General features: G+C 28.4%; 1 protein-coding gene across 1 annotated transcript in view; it reads right to left on the bottom strand.

The window, feature by feature from the left end:
* LOC105258193 (four and a half LIM domains protein 2) overlaps positions 1 to 12,721 on the bottom strand; it is a 126,059-nt gene that overhangs the window by 101,690 nt on the left and 11,648 nt on the right. The window lies entirely within an intron of this gene.

Here is a 12,721-nt window from a genome sequence, read left to right on the forward strand (position 1 = left end):
TCCGCGGCGCGGAGATATAATAAAAATGCTGGTGTTATCGAAGAAAGATAGAAAGAGAACAATGAAAGGGCCATTTTACTCTCTCGAGCGTTCAAGCAAGATTATTGCAGCTCAGATACTATCCTAGATATTGCAGATTTAAATAGTAATATGCTATACATGATTATGAATATTAAAGTTCAAAATTTTGCAACGATTTTTCAAATTTTTTAAAGAAACATTAATCTTTGTGGAGTATTAAAAATTTCATATTAATTTTTAGTTTCTGTTATAAATTAAAATAAAATGGATGCTTCGTGTGTCCGAGAAATATATAAAGTTGAAGAAAAATTTCTTTACTTTGAGTAATAATTCGAAGCCAATGATTTCGTATTTTTCATTCGACAACCTCAGCACGACGAGTGCCTTTCTTCGCTTAAAATCGCTTTCCGTAGAATCTTCGAATACTTTCCTGCGTGTGGGCTGCCACAAGGCCCTCGTCACAACGCCCTCGCGTTTTTACACCGAGCTATGATACGGTGAACGGGGGCCTTTTACTCCCGTATCGACCTTTTCGCCCGAAATGGCAAGACCAAGGTGCACTTCGAATCAGATTGATTAGCACTTTGTATCCATGCTGAGAAACGGCTTTGCCGATCCATCCGTTTCCAATTTTGGAGCCGTCGCAAAATCAAAATCTATATTTTTCGCAGTCAATATACATATTTTCACAAATGTCTACGATAATGTTTTCGTAGAAATTTCTGCTTGTGTTTTTTTTTAAATATATTTTTAAAGTGTTTTTATAAATTATTAATATAAATTTATATTTTTAAAGTGTTTTTATAAATTATTATTTATCGATTTTATCTTCTATGTTTGATTATAAAATAATATGCATCTTTTAATCATATTGAATAACAAACTTTAGTTTCTCTTTCTTTTTTTCTCTTTTATATAGCTTTTATTTATATACTTATTAAAGTGTTAGTGTCAACTTTTTCAAAATATTTTCACATGAATTTCCACTTGCGAAAGAGTAAACAACTCCCATATAGAGATATGCGCACATACTCGACGCTCTTTAAGCGTTTCCTTCGAGAAAGCGTATTAAAAAGAGAGCATGATCCAAGCCAGTAGATATAGACATAGTTGTCCATAATGTAAGACAGACGTTGCCTACATATTTCTCAGGATTCAAGGGCGCTATTAATGGTTTTAAAGCGTTATTCACACTGATAAAATCTTTCTAACTAATCGCAAAAGTTAATGAATACATGTCGAGTTTTATTTTATCTAATCGTGACTAATTCTCTTTGTTCATCAGCGAAAAAATGTAATGACCTTGTGCGATATTTCTCATACAGACTATATGATAGATTGATTATTTTATATAATATGAATGTAACCGTCAGATAAATTTCGAATGAATTTATTTTAAATGAAAATTTTGTAAACATGATCATATATTAATTATACTAACTAATATTTATTATTAAATTAAAAGAGTACATGCTTTAGAATGCGCGAATTTTAAGTTAGTTTTATGGTTAGACTTTTTTTAATTATATTATTGAAAGATACAAGAATTTTTTCGAAGTTTTTAAAAAAATTTTTATTTTAAGATCGATAAATTTACTAACTTATCAAAAGAAAGAATTTAATAAAGTTTTATAAAAAAAAATTAAATTAAATTAATAAAAATAAAGTTTAATAAAGTTTTAATTTATAAAGAAATGAAATAATTTTTGTTGTAATTAAAAGATTACATTTAATATATTACTATATATTTATATATTTATTATATACTTATATATTTATTATATACATAAATTAAGCACTGAATTTACATTTTGCAAAGTTTAAATTTTCTTAAAAGTCATCGTTACCTGTCATCGCTCAATGTGGTGTTCATAATATACATATTTATTTATTTATCACTTGCATTTGGCATACTTGCATTTATCTGCATTTATCACATAACACCTACGTGCAGTACAGAAAAATATCAATAAGAAGGCCGTCTTCTCTCTCGAACATGTTATATATACGAAAACAATATGCGAAGAACTTAAGCATGACGGTATCGGCGGATAATCTTGCACATCGTGTTTACCTCAATTTATAAATCAATCCTTCCGGGAATATATTGGCAAAACCAAGATTGTAAATCGTTTTTGTTTGTATCGTTGTATTATATACGCTACGCAAGCGAGCAATCTTAAATCACATCCGACAAATCGTGTTTAATCTGGGTACCCCATTTATTCTAGGCTCGCTGTCCAATGAAGAAATGCTCTAATTGAATTTATCACAGACGACCCGTTAAGCATTTAGCGGTGCATATCACAATTGTTACGTGTCCCTAGCTCGCATAATAACGATGACTCACTTGTGTTTCGTTCTCGTTCCAACCGGATATCGATAATTTTTACTCGCGTGAAGTCCTTCAGAATCGCAGCTTCATCGAAATAAAAATCGATAAATCTTTTCAAAATAGCCGTAGTAAAAACTATAATTTTTACATTTAATAATATAGCACTTCGTGACTAGAAAAAAGAAAGTATGTATATGCATATAACTTTTTTCTATATTTTCTAATTTTTTTTATAAATATTCTTACGTTTTTAATATTAGTTTTATATTTGACAGACATTTTTTATTTTAATAACATTTTGATTTTAATAATAAAAATTTGAAAAAATCTTGATATCTATTTAAGATATTTATCTAAAATGTCAAAAAAGACTTTGTATGTGATAATATTTTCATGTATAGAATAAAATCATATAGAATGAAATCGTTAAAAATAAAGCTATATATTACATTGGGATATTCCATTGTCTGCCAAAAGAAAGGAATAATATTAAATTTTATGAGAAACTCTTATATATATATAAAACAACTGCAATTCCGGTCGAGCAAAAATATATTCTCTCTTAAACCACCGTTTAACCGGCAACTGCTTTTTATTGCAGTGCCGTTATGCCGCTTACATAGCGAAAAACTTGGCCGCTGTTCGAGAAATGGATGTATCTATTAGGGACATATCGCAGACTCGAAAATTATCAAAATGGAATATCTTGACGCGTGTTCGAGAATTCAGGTTTATCTTTATTCATTATTTCTTTTTTAAATTAAAAAGATCGTTTATTAAAATTTTACATCCTTTTCTTTGAGTTAATGAACCACACGTCACATAAATATAGACTGATGGTCGCTAATTTTGTTTTACTATTTCTTGATGAGTATTCTAGAATTCAAGTTTATCTTTATTCAAGTTTATCTTTATTCATTACTGCTTTTAAATAAAAAAGATCTTTATTAAAATTTCATGTCTTCTCTTTTTTTTAATTAATGAGCGGCGCATTACATAGACTGATGGTCGTCAATCTTATTTTATTATTTCTTTAAATCAATTTAATCTCGAAAAGCATAGATAAAGACCAAAATTTTAAAACAATCTTTGGCCAAATTAAAAAAAAATCTTCTCTATTTTAGAAGATAATTCATAAAAATATAATCATTCTAATCCTAAAATTACAAATGCCTAACAAATCTGTAAATTACTTGTTCACAGATATTACTGCTTAAATTATTGTTTTTAAATTTCTCACTTTTAAATAAATCGTTATTAAATTAGAAATTGAGTTTTTGATTGATTTACATTTATAAATGTTTTGTTATATATCTTACGCGCGCATGTTAAATAACTTAATAGATTGCATTTCAAAATTTTTTATGCTTATTAGCTTTAACGATTATTTTAAAATTATTAGTAATATCAATATTTCATTTTTCATGTTAAAATATCACGAAACGTATATCATAAGCTTCATATGTTGCAGTTCTTGGTAGCTAGTCATTACAAATTGAACAATTTCTCTAATTATAAAGCGGCCGGCCAGTTCATCAACGATGTCAATGAGATAGAGTACATTAGTTACTTCAATGTAGCGCAATATTAATGTCTATATAAATTTCACGAGTACGACTTTAATCTCACGGCGACATCACAAAGTACTGACGGAAATCTTTATATAAAACTGGCTATTATCTGAAGCCGGCATTACAGCGTTCTGCACATTAAAGCATGTAACGATTCAACACGATTCGCTAATATTAGCAAGTATGTCCATCTCTAAATATGAAATATTGAGTTATGAGAAGATATGGAAAAATTATTTTTTTTTTGCGGAGACAATTTTAAGTGACAATTTAATCGTATTACCATTCGTGCAACTCAATATTTTTAAAAAATTCGAAATTTATCATGAAATCTGTAAGAAAAAAATTTATTTTTATATTTTTTCATTTTTATAATTTTTCATTTCAAGTCTCGCGAATACAAGCAATTATAATTGCATCGTGTTACCTATAACCTTTTATATAATAAAAGTTGTAACAATAATATATCACATTCTCGAATATTCAAATTTGGAAACTAGATCATAATTCCTCGCTAATATCGAAATCCGATGACGCCTTCAATCCTGTACAATGTTGAATCACAACCACATATACACATAATACTCAATGATCGCCAGTAATGTCGCTTCATAATAAAAAGTTATTAAACCGATAAAAGGAATGTAGGACGTTTATCAATAATCAATAGAAGACAAAATTAAATAACCAGCATTAAAATATAAAATTAAAATAGATATTAATTAATATTAAAATATATGGAAACCTTCTTGTGCCTTTATTTAATTTTTTGCACACACACACAGCTATTACTACTACTATTCTACTGTGCAAATGATAAATTGTCAGACATTGCAATAAACAAAATAGTTGAATCTTACAGAATCTTCCAAAGTTATCTCTTTTGTTCTATTCTTTTTTAAAATCAATCAATTTATCATCTTTTATTTCCACGAGGGAATACACAAGTGTACCGGAAGTTTCTGATTATCATAATCTTGCGATTTATGACAGCTACAAACTCGAGAAAGGACAAACTCTCCGGTGGCCGGCAGTCATCACCAATGCAAAGATAAACATTGACATTGAGTCGAGACATAATGATGTCATTCTCACGGAAGTGACATCATTTCGTCGGCTCCTTGGTCCGACCCACAAATAATTTACAGGTCCGCTCGTCCAGACTGACCTTTAGTTAAGTCGTATATTAGATGACGATTTTAATGTGCATACTAGAATAAACATCTCGAATAAAAATATGCAATGTGCACTTTTATAAGTTCATTAGCTTTTATTATCAGGTTTATTATTATTAATATTATAAGTTTATTAACTTTTATTATTATTACCTTTTTATCAAAATGATATCAATTAATAGAAGATATTAATTGTTATTTGATGAATTTAAACGGTTAAAAATGATTTTTTTAACATTGGTTTAAATTTTTAATCAATTTTTCTGTTATAAATGCATGTACAGAAATATATATGACGTAATAAATTAGCATGATGCTTTATAAACTTATCCTTTAAAAGGCACAAATTGAAAAAATTCAAAACAATTAACGATTTGGAAAGTACGAAATTCTCTTGCATTACATGGGAATTTCGCAAAAATTCACATAATGTCAATTGCAATAAACAAACTACAATCGGCGTTATAAATTTGCATGGCGTCATTTTATGGGACCATCCTTGAACCACGCGACCGAGATTAGAGCTTTCAAAGATAAAGTTTTCTTTTCTCCGCAATGCGATTGCGACTTTTCGTTGCGGCTTTTCGAGCCACTGACTTTCGAGGACAGATTCTATTCTAAATGGCAAATCGCCAAGCGCACAACAGCTTCCAGTTTTCTTATTCCCGATTATATTCCTTTTTCCCTCTCCTCCCCACGTCAGTACGTTTTAGTCTGTATCTCGAGGTTCATTCTTAACGGTGCAGTTGCAATATAACGCGCTCAATTGCTGTTGCAACGAGCTTGTTAAATTATCCAACTTGAATTCTTAAGAATCGAATCGTCAATGAGAAAAAATTTACACTTATTAATGTGTCGGCGCGACGAATTGCCAATGCACTTAAATTAAATTGAGTATAATGTGTTTATGATTGCATCTACGTTGGTACTTATCATTTTACTTGCCACGTCGTCACATATTTTTATTCCTAACTGACGGTTTAATCTCTTTCGATCTCCGCAATGTCTCTGAATTCTAAATCGTTTTAAAAAACCATGATTTTTCTATTTATGATTTGCAAAAAATCGTTCTTTAGGTGTAATAAATATAAAATAAACATAGAAAAAGAGAGAAAAATAGAGAGAGCAAATTATAGCAGCAAAGAAAAAAAGAAAAAGTAATTTCATGGATGTTTCGTTTCGATTTCGCATAAATCGAGATTCGATTTAACTATGCTTTGATGTTGGAAAAATCATTGATTCGAGAGCAATTGCTATCTATCTCCCTTCTCTTTTCCCTTTAACAAAGATTTGAAAAAAATTTAAGTTTTATACATACATTTATAATTATTCAAATTAAGATCTAGCCAATGAGATATGTATCATTATTTTAAGACATTGTTATAATTAATTTCATTATGTATATTGCAAAATTATGAAAAATTATTATTTGTTTTTAATTAATTTTTAATTTATTGATGCAATCTAATTTTTATATGTACTAATTTTTGTATACTTTAAAACATCGTGCCATGTTACTTTGTTTGCAACTTCGAAAAATAAAATTTATTTTATTTTTCTTCTTATTATTTAATTTAATTATCATTATATTAATTTTATTTTTTTTAAATAACGTAATTTATCTCTAAAGTTGGTAAATTGATTAAATATCAACTAAAGGTTATAACTTTAATATACAAACGAGATTCGCGAGGACCTCTGATCCTCCGACACTGGCATTCTCGAACGATTGTGTCATGCGTACCGATAGGCTCTCGCATTTCGGTCCACCCTGTATGCACTGTCAGATCGCAGTCGCACGCTGCTCGTTACGTGTCAGAATGCGTCCGAAACGATCATGTTAAATTCGCGGCACGTGATATACGCGATCCAATCAAGGCCAAACAATCACGCAAAGAGACTATGCGATATCGTTGTCGAGCTGTGTTTCGTTGCGAATCGTGTCATTTGACATTTATACATGTGAAGATGCGAAAATTTAATACGTTTTTCAGTCAGGCACGCAAATATAATTCCAAAACTATAATAATTTCTTTTAAAGTTTGAAATGCATAAACAATAGCGTATCAATTATTTCTTTTTGAAATTTTTAGCAAGAACATAAATGAAAAATATAAAAATATATTTTTTTTATTTTACACGATATGTTTATGTCTCAAATAATCATTTTTCACCGAAACTTTTAAAAATTTTACGATTATTCCTGAGAGAGAACGAAACTATTTTTTTTTTCTAAAATATTTGAAATAAATAAATTAAGGTTTTGATCAAGAGGCATTTTGATTTTTCATGAGTTTTCGAAAATTATCATGTAGATTGACGAAAATGTTTTGTATCGATCCGCGGATACGCATAAATATTGTGCGTGCATTCAGTCGACCAATGTTCTCGATCGGAATGTCGTGCCACTTGGTCGCTATATTTAGATCCGCGAGTTTTAATTAAGTACGCGACAACTTATGTATATGAAGTGACGACACAAGGGGGGTCGAGAGACGATCGATATTCTCGGTAGCTGATAATTTTGATAACTATGCGGGATATCGAATCTTAGTATATGAAGATTGAACAAGATTTCACAATTATGCAGTACAAGTTGAATTATTAAATACAAACAAATTCGCATAGAGGACGATTTATTTAATTAGAAAAATTATTAATTGTATAATTAATAGAATAACAAAATATTGGTAGTAATCATATTATTGTATTTCAGTGAAAATTTATTTTTTTCACATAAAAATTGAATTAATATATCCGTTTTTACATATTACTTTTACATTACATTATGTTGATTAATACAACATTAATTAAAGCTTTATAAAAATTTATTTTAAAATATATATGCCTGTGTATTAATGTGGGATATATTAATGTAGTTAATTAGTACTGCGATTATCGTGATATATTATACAGATTACATGGAATGCACAGTGTAAAATTTTAAAAGGAAGATCTCACTTATTAGAATTTAGTATTTTGCTCGAGATCGACTCTCGTTTCCCATGATGTTATTATGCATGCAATTCCACAAATTTCATGAGATTATGATTTCCCGTAATTTACTATTCCAAGTAAAGTTAGTTACCGAATCAATCTAATTCTCCTAAATTATAAAACTTTCTTCATTTGTAAGAAAAATTTTTAAATATGAAAATAAATTCAATATTATACTTCCGAAATATTATTAGCTATGAAAAATAATATAGAAATCGCGTAAATTGCGTAAAAATGAGAAAAATCAAACATGCAGATTTCAACATATAATTAATCGGTCTTCACAGATTTATCGCGACAACAACGCGCAAGAGGATTTTAAACTACGATACTTGACGAGAAATATATTCAAGGACGGAAAGAACGCACGGCCATTCGAGAAAGCATAAACGGAGTCATAATTCGTAAATTATGCAATAACAGCTAACGTGCTTGCCTACGGAGCAATTGACCTTTATTATGTTAAATGACATGACCCTAACACAATTTAAAATGACGCGGTCATATTTGTCATACAATAATTCAATAATGCGTTTCATTATGATTTACGAAATCAAATGGCGCAGCAATTGTGTTCCAATACACTGCATTGTTTTATTTCGTGTGTTATTATCACAAAGATTAAATTATTTTGTTCTCATCCATTTTTCTTAATTCAAACATTTTAGAAAAAATTATTTTAAATAGAAATCTAATACATTATTAATCATATCTCTAAAATTTTTGTGTGAAAATATTATTATATTGAATCGATTTTTAAAAATGTTTATTTCTTTTATAGCATTTATATAATTTCAACAAGTTATCGTAAAAGCGAAAAATAATTTTTTAAATATATAATAAAAATGTATAATATATTTAATAATTTTTTTCTTTTTTAAAAACATTTTATCAATTTTCAAAAGCATAAAACAGATGTAATGTTTCTTTGTTACGTAATACCCGAAAAAAATTGCATCGACAAAGATACTTTGTAGTATAAAAGTATGATTTTGACTTACCACATAGGCGCGTACAATGCAAGCTAACTGTTAATTAATTACTCTCTTGGCTATCTCTTTGTAGATAACGTAGACCTACCTGTAACATAAGTAAAGAAAAAAAATTTAATTTAATGTCGGTACACAATTCGTTTGTAAAATATCCATTAATATAATCAACATATGTAATATATATAATATAATTAACAAATAATATTAAGCTACAAATTATCTGCTTATATATTAAATGCAAAAGCAGAGTCTTTGGAACAAGAAATACGAACAGTTTAAAATTCATAACGGCACTCTCTGTTAACAGAAATATTTCTTATTTTAATTAAAAGTATCTAACAATATATGTAATCTAATTATAAAGTGTCTAATTACATAGTTCAACAGTAATTTTATTCGTCCTTTATAATAATTATAATATTTATAATAACATTAATATACTTTGAATTTCAAAAAATTTTAATCACAACCTTGAGATTATTGTTTGCTTTGAAAGCAAATTACTACTTTGTGTTACATGAGAAAGAGGGTATAAATATCCATGATGAATTCGCGAGAATTTCACGCTGCTTGATCAAGCCGAATTAAGCGTAGCGCATTCTCCCATGTCTCAAAACGACACACAGGAAGATAGATAATCACTCGTTACCATAGCGGCAGTTTCCGGCAAACATTGGAGCTGTAATTAAACGCGATATGCGAGTAATGTACGAAGCGTGCTAAGTTAATTTAAACGCGAGACTGTATCGTGTTCTTTTGATTGCTAAGAAAAACTAGCTATGTGAGTTTTATATGTATCGTGAGTTTTATATGTATCGTCATAACAGATAATCAAATCGTGTCCGAAATATTGTATATTCTATACTACTAAAGCGCTTTTAAAATAATTTTTATCGACATTTTTATGTGCACATTTAGTTTTTTTAAAGAAATAAGAGCAACTGAATATTATCGTCAAAAAGTTAAGAATTCAAACTAAGAGCAGGAAAATTTGCAATTTTCGAGAAGAAATTTTTTTCTTATTTTACATGAATACATCATATGTATTTTGTCATGCGATTTGTTCATTAAGAAACACAATAGCTGATAAATTCACGAACCGTCAATCTTTATTACGCGGCGACTGCGAGTGTAAAACATGTTGTTTGGAGTGTCACGTGAATAGCAGCAGATAGGAAGACAAATTCCTCTCTTGCTTCACTGTTCAGCTGAAACAATGTACGCGTAGGTTAAACTTATCAAGCTATCTTGGCAATGCTGAGGAAGAGGATCTTCCTCCATAGCGATTGTTCGTGGGACGCGTGCTCCAAGATTTTCAATTTCAAAATCTGTCGCTAAACGCGAGTCACATCATGTTATGCTATTCATTTACAACACTTTGCTATTCCCATCTATATCTATATTATTTCAAGTGAAAATTTACACATATATGTATATTTAGAATTTTATTTTTTTCTTTAGTCTTCAAAATTAATTTTTAATTAATTTTCAACTCTTAGTTCTAAATTTTTCAGTTTTAGTTCTGAATTTTTAACTCTGAAAACATCACATAAATTTTCTTTTTGTTTATTAAATATCACATTTATCGAACAGCGATCTTTAAGATGTTTTCGGCGGTTACTCCTAATTTCTTCCCCTGGGTTTAGTAAAGAAACCTGATCTTCTCCGAGACAATTTCTATACGAAACCACGTCTGCTTTCAGGGCCACAAATAAAATGAAGAGGGATGGGAAGGAAAGGAATAGATCACGAAGGGTGCAGCCTAGATAAAAGCTGAAGGGTGCGGTTGATTATACCTATGTCCTATTACGAAGTATAGGCTTACAGCTTTATAGTTGGCACTCCATTTCGAAAGTTCAAACGTATTCAATCTAAAAGCTAATAAAATGCGCGAACAAATTTAAAATTCTTATTAGACCATCGCTTTTAATTTTATGAAATATCTCGCAGAAATATATTATCATAAATTCTTTATCATTAAGTTAGACTTGAATTTTTTATCAAAAAAATTTAGAAAAGAATATATTATTAGCTACAACATGTTAATATTTCAATAACTGAATTGCATTTCGAAATCCCGAACTAGTACAATCCACTTAAAATTAATCAAATTTTTTGCTATGTGTTATATTTTATTAAATTTAATTATTTAATTATTTTCATACTTTAATTCATAGTATAAAAGTATAAAATAATACATCACTTCCAAATCATTTTCCTTTTTATAAAACATAAAATATTTTGTTTTATTTTTCTTTTTAATTAAAATCAAATTCTTAAATGCTCACACAATTTGCAAGGTAGAATCAATTTGACACGCTTAATATGTCATAAAAGAGAAGCTTGCTCGTGATAATTCCGCGTGAAAGTACGTGACTTTTTCAAATCTACTTAGCTTACTGTTAGCTGTGTTTGAGGAATGTTCACGGTTGTTTGCTTCATTCAGATATTCGTTATAAGTGTTGTTACAATTTCGAGATGACCACAGTCTTCCGTGCGGAAAGACTCGCGTTTCTTTTTTCACGGAGAAACCTGCTCGCTTATTGTACCTAACAATTCGCGATAAGCTATCGATTTTTGCATCGCTTTTCGACTCGGACCAAACAAAAGTCTAATATGTAATACAATTATTGAATAAAAAATGATTTGATATTTATTAAAAATTGAATTATAATTGTTATAAGTGTGAAATATATTGTGTATGTAATTGTTAAATGTGCAATATATGTATAAGTTATATAAAATCTTATATGAATATCTACAAAATATACTATTTATATAAGAAACTAATCCTTATATTCCTTATATTCCTTAATATTGTTTTCATTTATTAATGACTCTTTGATTATTAAACATATTATTTCCTTTTTCATATCAAATGCGAAATCCATCTCTAAAAATGCGAAACTTAAATGTGCATTTTTTATATCAATTGCAAACTCTGTCATTTGAAGCGTCGACATTTAGATTACTCCGTATCGATTTTACCGTTTTCTATATATTATCGCTATCTATAGTACGAGTGGCTGCGTTTAACGAATATCAATGAATCGAAATAATAATATTTTTATTTTTTTATCAATTAATTAATAATTATAATTAATAATAAATATATTTTGATGAATTATAACTTGCAATCGTGTTGAGATTACTATTGACATAGTAGTTTATGATATGATTTACACAGAACGATTTAATGTACGTGTATTGAAATCCAAATATATTGTTTTAAAAATTAATAATGTTATCTTTTTAATAATAGCCTTTTAGAATATTAAGTCCAGCATGAATGGCAAAATATTAAATATTAAACATTAAAAGCAATAATTTATTAAATAATCTGTTATCGAATATGCATTTCATTATTTCAAATAATGCTGAAATGTTTTATTTATATTTATAAAAAATTATTATTTATAAATATCTTATTAAATATTTTCAATATTTTTTTTTAAATAAGATTTAAAATATTTTATACGCATCATATATTACATAATAATATAAAGTGCGTCATTATTATTATAAAATTATGAGCAATTAATTTTAACAACATAAACAAATAATAAACAAAATTATAAACTGCTCACCCATGGTTATTTCGTTATTTGATGCCTTCTTCGTTGTCGGGCC

The sequence above is a fragment of the Camponotus floridanus genome, unplaced genomic scaffold (assembly GCF_003227725.1).
Source record: "Camponotus floridanus strain SB8 unplaced genomic scaffold, Cflo_v7.5 scaffold8, whole genome shotgun sequence".
Taxonomy (NCBI): domain Eukaryota; kingdom Metazoa; phylum Arthropoda; class Insecta; order Hymenoptera; family Formicidae; genus Camponotus; species Camponotus floridanus.